The sequence below is a fragment of the Hyaena hyaena genome, unplaced genomic scaffold, assembly GCF_003009895.1.
Source record: "Hyaena hyaena isolate Hyena2069 unplaced genomic scaffold, ASM300989v1 scaffold_885, whole genome shotgun sequence".
In the NCBI taxonomy this organism is placed as follows: domain Eukaryota; kingdom Metazoa; phylum Chordata; class Mammalia; order Carnivora; family Hyaenidae; genus Hyaena; species Hyaena hyaena.
In genome coordinates, this window is record NW_024081518.1 from 91,177 (window position 1) to 105,184 (window position 14,008).

Consider the following 14,008-nt stretch of genomic DNA (forward strand, 5'->3'; position numbering starts at 1 on the left):
TCCCAGTAAAACACCACAGGGTAAAGAAACAAACAAACAAACAAACAAAAAACAAACCTGTGATAAAATCCCCACCTATATCATAAAAAGCCAAAAGGAGAGCCTAGATTTGCCCTTTCATTACACTCTTGGCAGGTTTCTCAGTATCCCCTGCAGAGTGGTGTCAGAGATGAAGAAATGGTAGCTTGACTTTGAATCTTTTTGACTAATAACAAGTCCCACACATGAAGTATCAGAAGACACTGAATAAGAAGCCTGAATTTCAATACCCACCCAGCCCTAAAGAGGTGCCTCAATTGGTTTTTGCTAGAGTGGCATCGGAGGAGGCCCAGTCAAGAGTCAGGACTTCCACCATTGCCCACAAGGAGTTCCTCCATCCTCAGCTGTGAAGGAATGGTGAGTAGAGACCATGGACTTCTAACTCCATCCATTACTAAGAAGGCAGCACCCAGCCACCCCCAACTTCCCCTGGCAAAGTAGCATCAGACAAAAACAGCTAAAATAGAAGGTTTAAATAAGAACCAGAGTCTTGAAATATAATATGAATATGTCCGAGTTTAAATGGAAAATCATTTACCATACCAAATAGCACAAGGAACTCAATCAGAATTAAGAAAGGCAACAAATATATATCAACACTGAGATAACAAAGATGTTATTATCTAAAAAAATTTAAAGCAGCTATTAGAATAATGTCCCAACGAAAAATTATTTAAAAATGCTAGAAACAAATGAAATAAGAAAGTCTCATGAAAGGAATAGAAGACATAAAGAAAACGCAAAAGGAAACTTTAGAACTGAAAAATAGAATAATCAAAATAAAAATGAATTGGGCTCAACAATAAAATGTAGTAGATAGAGAAAATAGTCAATAAACTGGAAAATAGAAGGAGTAGAAATTGCCCAGTTTGAACCACAGTGAAAAAATGGACCAAATAAATAAATAACTGGAGAAGTTGGAAGACAGGTGATACTATAATAAAAGATTTAACATTCATGCCATTTGAGTCTTGGAAGGATATGAGGAGAAGAAAGTCCAAGCTGAAAAAAAATTCAAAGAATTCTTTGCACAAAACTATCCAAATTTGGTAAGAACATAAACCTGCAAATAAAAGAAATGAGTGAAACCTCAGCAGTATAAAACCAAATAAAGCCATGTTAAAACATATCATAAGTAAGTTTTTCAAAACTAAAGAAAAAGAAAAATCTTGAAAGCAGCACCAAAAAATGACACCTTGGGGCACCAAGTTAGCTCAGTTGATTGAATGTCTGACTCTTGATTTCAGCTCTGGTCATGATCCCAGGGTCATGAGGTCAAGCCCCGCATTAAGTTCTGTGCTGAGCATGGAACCTGTTTAAGATCTCTCTCTCTCTCTCTCTCTCTCTCTCTCTCTCTCTCCTTCCTTCTCTCTGCCCCTCTCCCATGCTCCTGCTCTCTCTAAAAAAAAAATTAAGAAACCAAAAACATAAAAATGACACCTTCCCTACAGAGGAAAAGCAATTAGAATGACAGTATATACTTTGTCAGGAGTCTTGGAGGCCAGAAGCAAATGTCACAATATTTTCCAGGTTTTGAAAGAAAAGATCTGTCAACCCAGAATCCTCTACCTTGATAATATCCTTCAGGAATGAAGGGATAATCAGAGTAAGTATTCTCAGGTAAGTAAAACAAAAAGAATTTGTCATCAGCAGACCTTCCCTAAAAGAATGAATAAACAGAAATAAAATCATATGAGAAGGAAACCTGCAATATCAGAAAGGAAAAACACAGTAAACCAAAATATAGGTAAATACAAAAGGCTTTACCTACTTCTGAGTATTCTAGATTATATTTGATGATGAAAGCACAAATTACAGCACTCCCAGATGTGGACCTATGTGGGCAGAGATAAAATATTTAAGATAATCATATTATAAAATGAGAAAGGAAAAGAGACATAAAGTAAGGTGTGATTTCTGCACTTCACTCACATTGGTAAAATGTTGACATTAATACACTCTGATGAGTTATGTGTATGTAATGTAATACCCAGATCAACCACTAAAACAAGCTATAAAAAAGATACAGTCAAAAGCACTATAGATAATTCAAAATTCTAAAAAATATTCAAGTAATTTAGAGAAAGAATAAAGAAAACAGAGAAACAAAGAAAACAAATGGGAAACAAAAATTATAATGGCAGACTTAAGGGTTTGTTCCAGATAAATAGATTTGTTTTCACAGAAAAAAAAACTTATATGGGGATATCTGTAGCAGCTTTATTCATAATAGCCAAAAACTGTAAACAGCACAGATGCTCTTTAATATGAGAATGTTTAAAATATAGTACATGTACAACATTGAATACTACTCAGTGATTAAAAAGGAACAACCTATCAATACACACAAACTGGATGAATCTCTAGATAATTATGTGAATGGAAAAGGCAAATCCAAAAATTATACATGGTATGATTCCATTTATATTAACATTCTTGGAATGACAAAATTATGGATTTGTTATGGTTGGTCTTTGCATCATATATCTTTTTTTTATAAGTTTATCTATTTATTTTGAGAAAGAGCATGAGCGGGGATGGGGCAGAGAGAGAGGGCAGAGGGAGAGAATCCCAAGCAGGCTCTGCATTGTCAGCACAGAGCCCGTCTTAGGGCTTGATCACACAAACTGTGATATCATGACCTGAGACAAAATCAAGAGTTGGACACTTATCTGATGGAGCCACCCAGGTGCCCCTGCATCATATATCTTTCCTCATCCTTTTACTTTCAACATGTTGTATCTATGAATCAAAAGTATGTCTCCTGTAGGCAGAATAGGCTTTCTTTTAATTCACTCTAACAATCTCTGTCTTTTAATGGAACTATTAATATGTTAGAGCTTAAATCTATTTTATTTTCCACTTTCTGTTCTCTTGTTTTAAAAAATATTTTTAACATTTATTCATTTTTGAGAAACAGAGGACAAGCTGTGGATGGGGAGTGTACCGGAGGGAGGGTGCAGAGACAGAGAGGGAGACACAGAATCTGAAGCAGGATCCAGGCTTTGAGCTGTCATCACAGAGTCCGGCACGGGGCTTGAATCCATGAACCATGAGATCATGACCTGAGCCGAAATCAGATGCTTAATTGACTGAGCCACCCAGACACCCCTGTGTTCTCTGTTTCTCATTTTTGTTTTCTTTTTCTGTGTTTCTGTGAGTTGTTTGAATATTTTTCAGTATTTCATTTTGATGTATCAATAGGGTTTCTAAGTGTATGTTTTTCTATAGTTTTTTAATAGTTTCTGTATGGATTACATTATATATACATAAATTATCACCGTCTACCAATGTTGACATTTTAGCAATTTGAATGAAATGTAGAAACCATGCCTTAACTTACCTTTCCCCCTTTATAATAGAAGTGTCAGATACCTCCTCTATGCCATTTATTTTATTTATTTATTATTTATTTATTTATTTATTTATTTATTTCTAGGAGAGCGAGAGAGACAGCATGAGCAGGGGAGGGTCAGAGAGAGAGGGAGTCACAGACCGAAACAGGCTCCAGGCTCTGAGCTGGCAGTCAGCACAGAGCCCAAAGTGGGACTCGAACCCACAAACCGTGAGATCATGACCTAAGCGAAAGTCGGACGCTTAACCGACTAAGCCACCCAGGCGCCCCCTCCTCTATGCCATTTAAATGTACATCAGAGAGTGCTATAACTTTTGCTTCAATCATCAAACACAAATTAAAGATATTCAATATAAGAATAACCTAATGTATTTATATATGTTCACTGACACCAGCTTAGTGGTGAACTATTTTTATTCTTTCCATTGCTTGTTATTTCTTTTTGATGTTTCTTTCTTTTATCATTTCCTTTCTGTTTAGGGGACTTCCTTGAGCCATTCTTTTTGAGTAAGTTCACTGGTAACAGTTTTCCTTCTGAGGATGTCTTGATTTCCACTTCATTCCTAAAGAATATTTTCACTGGATATAGAATTGGGAGTTGAAATGCCTTTTTGTCCCCACATTCTAAAATGATGTACTGCTTCTTCCTGGCATCCATGGTGTCTGATAAGAAATCTGCTGTCAGTTGAATTGTTTTTTCTGTAAGTGGTAAGATATTGTTCCTTTAACTGCTTTCAAGATTTTTTCTTTGTTTTTAGTTTCCAGAACTTTGCAATATGTTTTGATGTGAATTTCTTTGAAGTCATCATGCTGGGGTTCTATCAGCTCTTTGAATCTCCAGGTTTATGTCTTTGACCATATTTGGAAGTTTTCAGCTATTATTTCTTTAACTACTTTTTCTGCCCCACTTTGTCCTCTTCTCGGACTCCAGTGATGCAAATCACTTAACTAAATCTTTAGTTACAGTCCCATTGGTTGCTGAAGTTCTGTCCTTTTCTTTGTGTGTATTTTCTCTCTGTTTTAAAGAAATTCTTACTGTTCTATCTTCAAATTTACTGATTCTTCTCAGTTCTGAACTGAGAATGAACACATTGTGCTGTTGTCTTCATCCACTGGTAGTTTTATTTTAGTTAACATATTTCAGTTCTAACTTCTTTCATTTGATTCTTTATATCTTCTATTACTTTGCTGACACTTTCTGATTCTTTGTTCAGGCTGTCCATTTTTTCATTTGTTTTAAGCATTTTTTAAACTACTTGACACATTTTTATGATGGCTGATTTATCACTACAGATAATTCTAACTCTGTCATCTCAATGTTAGCATCTATTGATTGTCTTTGTCTTTTTTCATGCAAGCTTAGATTTTCTTGATTCTTTTTATGATCAGCAATTATCAATTGAAACTTTGATTTTTTAAAATTTAGTTTTATTTGATATAGAGAGAGCATGTGAGGGGGGAGATGGGCAGAGGGAAAGAAAGAGAATCTTTGGTAGGCTTCTTGCTCATCATGGAGCCTCACTTGGGCCTCGATCCCATGACCCTGGGATCATGACCTGAGCTGAAATCAAGAGTCAGATGCTTAACTGACTGAGTTACCCAGGATCCCCAAAACCTAGACATTTTTATAGTATGTTTTAAAACTTTGGACTTATTTAAGGCTTCTTCTTCTTTTTTTTTTTTTTAATCTGGCTTTCATTGATACTTCCCTGAAAAAACACATTGTGGGAGTCTGCTGTATATTGCTGCCATATCAAATAGAAGTCTATGTCTATGATTCTTTGTTGGCTTTCACTGACATGCAGTTAAGGGTGGGTGGCTCCTCATTACTGCTGAGCAAAAGTGGAAATTCCAGCTCCTCAGCAGTCCTTTGCTCATACCACCCAGGCTGGGACATGAAGGAGTGCTTTATTATTGCTCCCCATGCAGCTTCCATTAAATCAATCTACTAAATCAGTTACTGCTCCCCATGCGGCTTCCACTAAATCCACTACTGGATGGTGGGTGGTGAAAGTTCTGATTCTACTAGGTCTGTCTTGATACCATTCCAACAGGAAATGAGTAGGTTTCCTCATTATTGCTAGGTGAGTGAGTAGGAGGAAATGTCCAGACGCCCTTCATTTTCTCTGGTGACACTGAGAGGAGGGAGGGATAATTTTACCATCCAAGATGGATAAAGCTCTTAGCTTCATATTCTAATTTCTCTGATACCACCACAGTAGTAAGGTGGTAAAATGCCTCATTTCAGCCTGGTGCGAATGGAAGGCTAAACTTCTAATTCAGCCGTTGTAGTTGGGTGGAGATGAAGTAAGTTCTGTACTGTTTGACTGAAAAAGAGTAATTATTGCCTTGAATAATTTCATTCTGTTATGCTCCTTTCCCTAGGCCTTCATCTAAACAGAGTATTTTTTTGGTTACGGCTGGGTTTTTTTGTTTGTTTGTTTTTTGTCTTTTTGGTCTGTGCCCATTTTCAAGCTACTGCTCCCAGCCTGGGACTTATGAGGCAAACTGAAACCCTAGGGGATTCACCATGTACTGTTTCTCAACTTGAGATCTCTAGCCTTTCTACCTTTTTTCCCCCAGTGTATCTGCATCTCATGGCTGTTTTATACATAATGTTCAACACATTTAGTTGCACCTGGTGAGAGGAATAGGAAAAAGTATGTATGCTCCATCTTCCTAAATTCAAACTTCTTTAGATTCCTTTTTGAATCTTCTTGTTCCATGGAATAAAATATATTATAGTCAAGAGAGCATAATATTTGTACAATAGCTTGTAATTCTCTCATAGTCGGTTTGCTACACTTGGATTTCTCTGTTCTCCTGTATTTAGCCTAGAGATCAGTATCCAAAATAGAGAAGGAAAAGAAACAAAATTAAAGTTAGGTTATACTTTCTTTATCGTATATCAGTATTACATATTGATGACTTCCCTCATACCTCTGGGCAGCAGGCTTATACGTTTTTTGGTCTTCTGGTTTCTAATGTAATTTTAACATGTGCTTACTGTTCTTAGCATTTTTAGAGGTTTGCATAGTTTCAATCCTACATGCTATAATTTTTAATTTTTAAAAATAATTTTTCATTTTACACTACCATGAATTTAGTATCCATAATGTATTTTACCAAGTGACATGTGTTTTCCCAGGTGGCTATACTATTGTTAATTTTAAAATGATGTGAATATAGGCTTTAGAGCTATTTTTTCATAAAACATATTTATTCATAAAACATACTGACTACACAGAAAAATAAACAGACATGGTCTTAACCTTCATGGATTTTATAATCTAGTAAGAGAGGGAGAGAGAGATAATGAATAAGTAAGCAAACAAAAATATACAGTAACTGCATGTTGTGGTGAATTTCTAAATGGCTTGAAAATATAGAGCAGTGGAGAATAATAGGGTAAAGCAACCTAGAAAGTCAAGTCATCAAGGAGGGCTACACTGAGGAGGCCATATTTAAGGTAAGCCTTGAAGGAACAAAAAGAAGTCAGCCCTACAAAGCATGAAATAGAGAGTGTTCTAGGCAATGAAGGGCAAGAGAAAAAGTAGAATATATCATAAATGGACAGAATAAGTGTAGTGAATGGCCCCTCTACATTCTGAAACTGCCTTCCAGGGACCATTTTCAGGTTGGCTTTCTTCAACTTTTCAAGATGTTGTTTCTGCCTACCATCTGCTCAAGCAGAAGGTGGTCAAGCCTCAGGGATGTTGGCAGTGCCAGTTTCCCTGGCACTTCAGAAGCCTCTGGTCACTAGCTGATTACCCATTCCATCTGAATTCAAATATCTCAAAACAATAACATCTTCTAATTTATTCAATCTCCAAAGCACAAGCCACAAGGAAAGAATTGAAATGAAAAGGAGTGTTTGGATGGGACAATTATAGATAGGGAATAGAAGACCAGAATTTCAGGGCTCATTCTGCCATGCCTCACTTTTTCACATGGCCAGTCAGTTGCCTTCACTTGACAAATTATTCCTTTCTCCCTGGGAGGATAAAAATCTTAGAGGTAGAACAGACTGTAGAGATTCAGCAGTACAGCTCTCTTAGCAGCACAATCAGGGATATACCAATGTTCCACCTTCACATCCGCTGATCTACTACACCTCACAGCTGTTACACATAAAACCTGCCTTGTCTGAGTTCCCAGGAATTTAAACTAAAATAAATGCTAAGTGATCAGTCTACATGTGAATGTATGTATATAGTATTGATAAACATACTCTATACATATATTTTTAAAACACAAGTATAAAATAGTTGCACAAATGCTTTGATTTCCTCAGAAGAACAACTATACATATGTAAGAATATGGTAATGTTAAAGAAGAAGCCAAGTACATACAGTTTTTCTACCTCTCTGTGTATTCTTACTTCTGCTAAAGGCAAAGATAGTTAACTAGTAATTGCCTTGGGAAAATGAGACACGGAGAGCATTTTCTCTTTTCAGATAATGGGGAACTTCTTTCCAGAGAAGAATAAGACTTGACAAGAGGGAAAAGCATGGAAGAGGCTTGCTTTTAAGTGATCCAAACACCAACTGTCAGCCTCAAAGGAAAATAATATGCATGACAGAAATAAAAATGAATGATGACTTAATCAGGACATTATCAGAAAGGGCACTGAGAATTTTAACTATACCACTTATAAGTTGTTCTACTTTCCAGAATCAAGGCATAATCTATGGCCAAAGATGAATTTTGGAATAATCCATCAATTCTATGTTTCTGAGATTTTAAAATATTTTTCTAATTTATCCATAAGAAACTTACATAAATATAGTTTGACGCCAGTGACATCCTCTACCTTATCCATTGCCTAGTGAGCTTCTTTGACCTGACAATACCCACCCTACATCTTCCAGGACCACTATCTTCCAAAGCATCTTCTGTGAGTCCCATTAAAGTTTCAAGATGTATATCAGAAAAGAGATTTTCAGAAAAAGAGATTCCATGTGAAGTTAAAGTCAAGACATATAGAGCAAAATGAAGCTACATGCACATCTTCTTCAAAGATTTTAGCAAAATGAACTGCATTCCCCACGTCCATTTGAGCAAAGAACACCTCTGTGTATCAAGAGAGAGATTCTAGTGTTCTCTGAAACATAACCTGGGAACAAAACCCTGGGCACTCTAATCAAGCAGCAATGTCAAACCAGAATTCATGCTTGCATCAGCAGCACATCTATAAAAATTGGAATGATAAAGAAAAGGGTAACTTAGCACCTGCACAAAGAAGCCACGCAAAACACAATTCATGGCATCCCTGTGCGAAACCAAAAATTATTTCTCCTTGCATGTTGCAAAAATGTTCCATGGGAATGAGTCTTGATATCACTTGCCATTCAAGGTGCACAACTTTGTGCTCTTATAACTTTCAGAGTTATAAGAAGCAGAGAATTGTTTTCCTTTTTTCCTCCTCATCTCTCTCAACACTTGTTAACCTACAAAATGATTATCTAATCTAGTTTCGTAGCACAGAGTAAGCACTAGGGAATTTACCCTCAATAGTCTCACCCTTTTTACTTTTTTGTCTTTTGTATTATGTATCTTTTGCTAGTTATAAATAACAAAGTCATGTCCATTGTAGAAATTTAATCAAAATATAAGAAAGGTAAAATCATATGATTTGATATTATATAGAAGTATCTTAAAGTTGATATTTAAGTATAAATACATAAGAATAACCAAGAACACCATGAAACAAAAAAGCAGGAGTAATAGTTAGTGTAGTAAATTACCTTACCAGATATCAAAATATACTAAAAATTAACTTTAATATAATCAGTGTGATAGTGCATAGCAACAAAGAGATTATGAGAACCAAACAGAAAATCCAAAAATAGATCCAAGAAAAATAGAATAATTTAACGTGTGGCAAAGGGCTATTTGAATTCAGCTGGGAAAGGTGATGTATTTAAAAGGATACACGAACAATAGGTATGCTTTAAAAAGAAAACCAAAATATATCCCTTTCTCACACCATGCAGAAAAATAAATTACAAATGGATTATACACTTAAATTTGTTTTTTAATGAAACAATAAAACCCTTTGCAGAAAATCTACATTACATATTAAAAATCTAAAGAAGACATTCTATTTATTTATTTATTTATTTATTTATTTATTTATTTATTTTCTGAGAAAGAGCACAAACAGGGGAAGGGCAGAGAGGGAGAGAGAATCTCACGCAGGCTCCATGCTGTCAGCTCAGAGCCTGACACGGAGCTCAAACTCAACTACCACGAGATCATGACCTGAGCTGAAATCAAGTGTTGGAAGTTTAAATGACTTAAGGCACCCAGGTGCCCCAGAAGAAAAGACATTGTAAACCAAAACAAGAAACCAAAGCTTATGAATAAATAAATATAAAATATGTAAATATGTAAACTTTGCAAACTTTGCAAACTTTTGTAAACTTTTGCAAATATGTAAACGATAAGCTTTGAAAAATAATGCAGACTACAACCTAAATGCTTATATTTATAATACACAGGAATTGTTTTAAAATGCAAGGAAAAGAGGTGCCTGGGTGATGCAGTCAGACCAACCTCCAACTCTTGATCTCAGCTCAGGTCATGATCTCACAGTTTGTGAGTTCAAGCCCCATATGGGGCTCTGTGCTGATGGTCCAGAGCCTACTTCTGATTTTTTCTCTCCCTTTCTCTCTCTGCCCCTTACCTGGTTGTACACACACACACTCTCTCTCTCTCAAAATAAAAAAACTTAAAAAAATAAATAAAATACAAGAAATATACAAACAACATTGTAGAAAAGTTGGCAAAATAGGAAAAAGAAGTTCACAGAATAGAAATTTTTAATGATACAAAATTAATACCAATTAGGTAAATTTACCTTAATATAGCCAATAAAATATAACCTTATACCACAAAATTAGCAAGTATTTTTTAACAGTATTTATTGCTGGCAGAGATAGGAGATGAAAATTGTAAATTGTTACCATCTTTGTAGAATGTATTAAGTAATATTGCAAAAGCAATTAAATGTAAACATACACATAGCATTTGACACTGAATTCCTGCTTTGGTGATACCTCCCACTGAAAAAAAATTCCTAGTTAAATATGAATGTATGTATATAGACGTTTATGACAAAGTTATATGTAGTAGCAAAAGTTTCAAATGAGTTTCTCTTTCACTGGGAAGTAAAAAGATGGAAAAAAGAAGAGGACTAAGAGTGTACTTATCTTCGGACGCCTGGGTGGCTCAGTCGTTTGAGCGCCTGACTTCGGCTCAGGTCATGATCTCACGTTCCGTGGGTTCGAGCCCCGCGTCAGGCTCTGTGCTGACAGCTCAGAGCCTGGAGCCCGCTTCGGATTCCGTGTCTCCCTCTCCCTATGCCCCTCCCCTGCTCACTCTCTTTCTCTCAAAATAAAATAAAGACATAAAATATAAAAAAAGAGTGTACTTATCTTGAGCACTGTGTAAGGGATAGAATTGTAAAATCATTGTCTTGTACAACTGAAACTAACATCATACTGTATATTACTTACACTAGAATTAAAATTTTATAACAAAATTTTTAAATTTTGTTAATGTTTATTTTTGAGAGAGAGAGACCAAGTGTGAGTAGGGAAGGGGTAGAGAGAAAGGGAGACACAGAATGTGAAGCAAGCTCCAGGCTCTGAGCTGTCAGCACAGACCAGATGCGGGGCTTAAACTCACCAACCATGAGATCATGACTTGAGCGGAAGTTGGATGCTCAGCTGACTGAGCCACCCAGGCGCCCCTTAACAACTATTTTTTTTAAAGAAGGATCATTGATCCCCCTTGCACAGAAAAACCTGGATCAGCTAAAATATTCTAACTTTTCTTGACCCCGGTAGAGAGATTTGAGTTACCAGAGATGGACAGGCCCCTCCCAGGAGAGACAAAACAGACAGACTTGCTTGTGACAGAGCACAGGGAGAGGAGCTGGCTATTCAAGCTTTTCCTGAGGATTCATGTGGAGGCTCTTTGGAACCGAACCTCATCAGGTGCGCACAAGAAATACAGGACAGGGGAATAGAACGACCCTCCCACACACACCTGCCTTGTAGTGCAGATATGCAGGAGGGGATTAGGAACCTCTGTGGAAAAGGCGCAGAGCCTCACCGTGCCTAATCTCCTACCACAGATATTTTTCTCATTTCATACCAAAGCCTTAAGCTTCTAAAAAGGCCTTTAAAATGCTGTTACTTGCAGGGTACACATCAAGACCCACAGTAGTTGATGAAAGGATATAAGGAAAAACAAAACACTTCCACTGTTCTTAGAAAAGCGGGAAAAAAAAAAAAACCCAACTCTGGGTCCTAGACTTATTATTAATGCCATTAAAGGTTACTTATCACTGGAGAGTAAGTCAGAAAATCCCTTCTATACGAGATTTTCCACAGATACAAAGAAGGCTCTGGTTGCCATGGAGAGGAAACACAAGAGGACCAAGAAAGCACCAACCCTAAGACCCAGGCACACCAGGCCAGCCTACAGGGCTGGAGTGGAACCACCATGACTAGCCTGGCAAGCGCTGAATAAATAGCAAGAACACCGTAGTCTAGCAGGGGGGATGGGCGAGAACTTAGAGATAGACCTTCCTCTGCACAAACGCAAGAGTTGGTAGGCTAGAAGTTAAGAGTACAACACAAACACCTAGAAAAGTCCTCTGGCACCACAGCAACCGCCCTAAGCCCAATGCAACAATAAATGAGCACTTGAGAATGTTTTTTATTCTTTTTTAGTAACAGCTTTATTGATATATAACTCACACACCATACAATTAGTCAATTTAAGGTGTACAATCCCATTATTTTTACTCCATTTACAGTGTTGGGCAGCTATCACTGCAATAAATTCTAGATCATTTTTATCTCTCCAAAGAGACACTTGGTACCATTTAGATATTATCTCCAACTCTTCCATCTCAATGACCACCCCCACACTGGCTCTAATTTACTGTTGCCTCTATGCATTGACCTAGTCTGGATATTCCATATAAATGGAACCATGTAATTTGTGGCCTTATGTGACTGACTTATTTCAGTCAGTGTGTTTTCAAGGTTTATCTATGTTGCAGTATGTATCAGTACTTCATTACTATTTTTTAAAAAAAATTTAATTATTTATTAATGAGAGACAAAGACAAGAGCATGAGCGTGGGAGGAGCAGAGAGAGAGGGAGACACAGAATCTGAAGCAGGTTCCACGCTCTGAGCTGTCAGCACAGAGTCCGATGTGGGGCTCAGACCCACAGACCACGAGATCATGACCCGAACTGAAGTCAGACACTTAACCAACTGAGCCACCCAGGCGCCCCAGTACTTCATTACTATTTATGGCCAAGTCATATACCACGTTTTGTGTATCATTTCATCAGTTGGGAACATAGGCATTGTTCTCGCTTTTAGACTATTATGAATAATGCTGCTATGAATATGCACAGAGAACTTTTTGTGTGGATATACGTTGTTTTGTGGGAGTTATATACTTAGGAGTGGTATTACTGAGTCATGTGATAATTCTATGTTTAATTTTTTGGGGGAGCTGCCAAACTATTTTCTAAAGTGCTTGCATTATTTCCATTCCTGCAAGCAGTGTATGGGGGTTCCGATTTATCTACAACCTTGTTGAAATGTATTATCAATCTTTTAGATTGCAGCCCCTCTCGCTGATGAGAAATGGTGTGGTTTTGATTTGCATTTCCCTAGTGACTAATGATGTTGAACATCTTTACCTATATGTATTTTACATTCATATTCTTCATTGGAAAAATGACTATATAAATCTTTTGCCCATTTTTAATTGGATTATTTTCCTTTTTATTATAGAGTTATAAGAATATTTTATAATGTTTTATATATAACTCCCTTATCAGGTATATAATTTGCCAACATTTTCTCCTATTCTGTGGGTTACCTTTCACTCTTTTTCCAGCTTTATTCAGATACAATTTACATGTATATATTGTGAAATGTTTACCTCAGTAAGAGTAGTTAACACATCCTTCACCATACACAGTTACAATTTTATTGTTGTTGGTACAATTGTTAGAATACTAAAGCTCTACTCACATAGCAACTTTCAAATATGCAATGCAGTATTGTTAACCATAGTCCCATGGGGTACCTTAGATTTCCAGAAATTATTCATCTAATAACTGAAAATTTGTACTCTGTGACCAGTGATCTCATTTCCTCCATTCCTCAGTCCCTGGAAATAACCATTTCATTCTCTGTGTCTGAGTTTGATGTATTTAGATTCCACATTTAAGTGAGATCATATGATACTTTTCTTTCTCTGTGTGACTAGTGTCACTTAACATAATGCCCTCAAGGTCTATCCAAGTTGTCACAAATGGTCGGATTTCCTTTCTTATGACTGAATAATACTCCATCATATAAATATAGATCACATTTTTTTTTTAACCCATTCATCCATCAATGGACACTCAAATTGTTTCCATGTCTTGGCTGTTGTGAATAATGTTGCAGGGAACATGAGAGTGCAGATATCTCTTTGAGATAGTTATTTCATTTCTTCTTCTTCTTCTTCTTTTTTTTTTTTCTTTTTTGGATACACACCTAGCAGTGGGATTGTTGGGTCATATGGTAG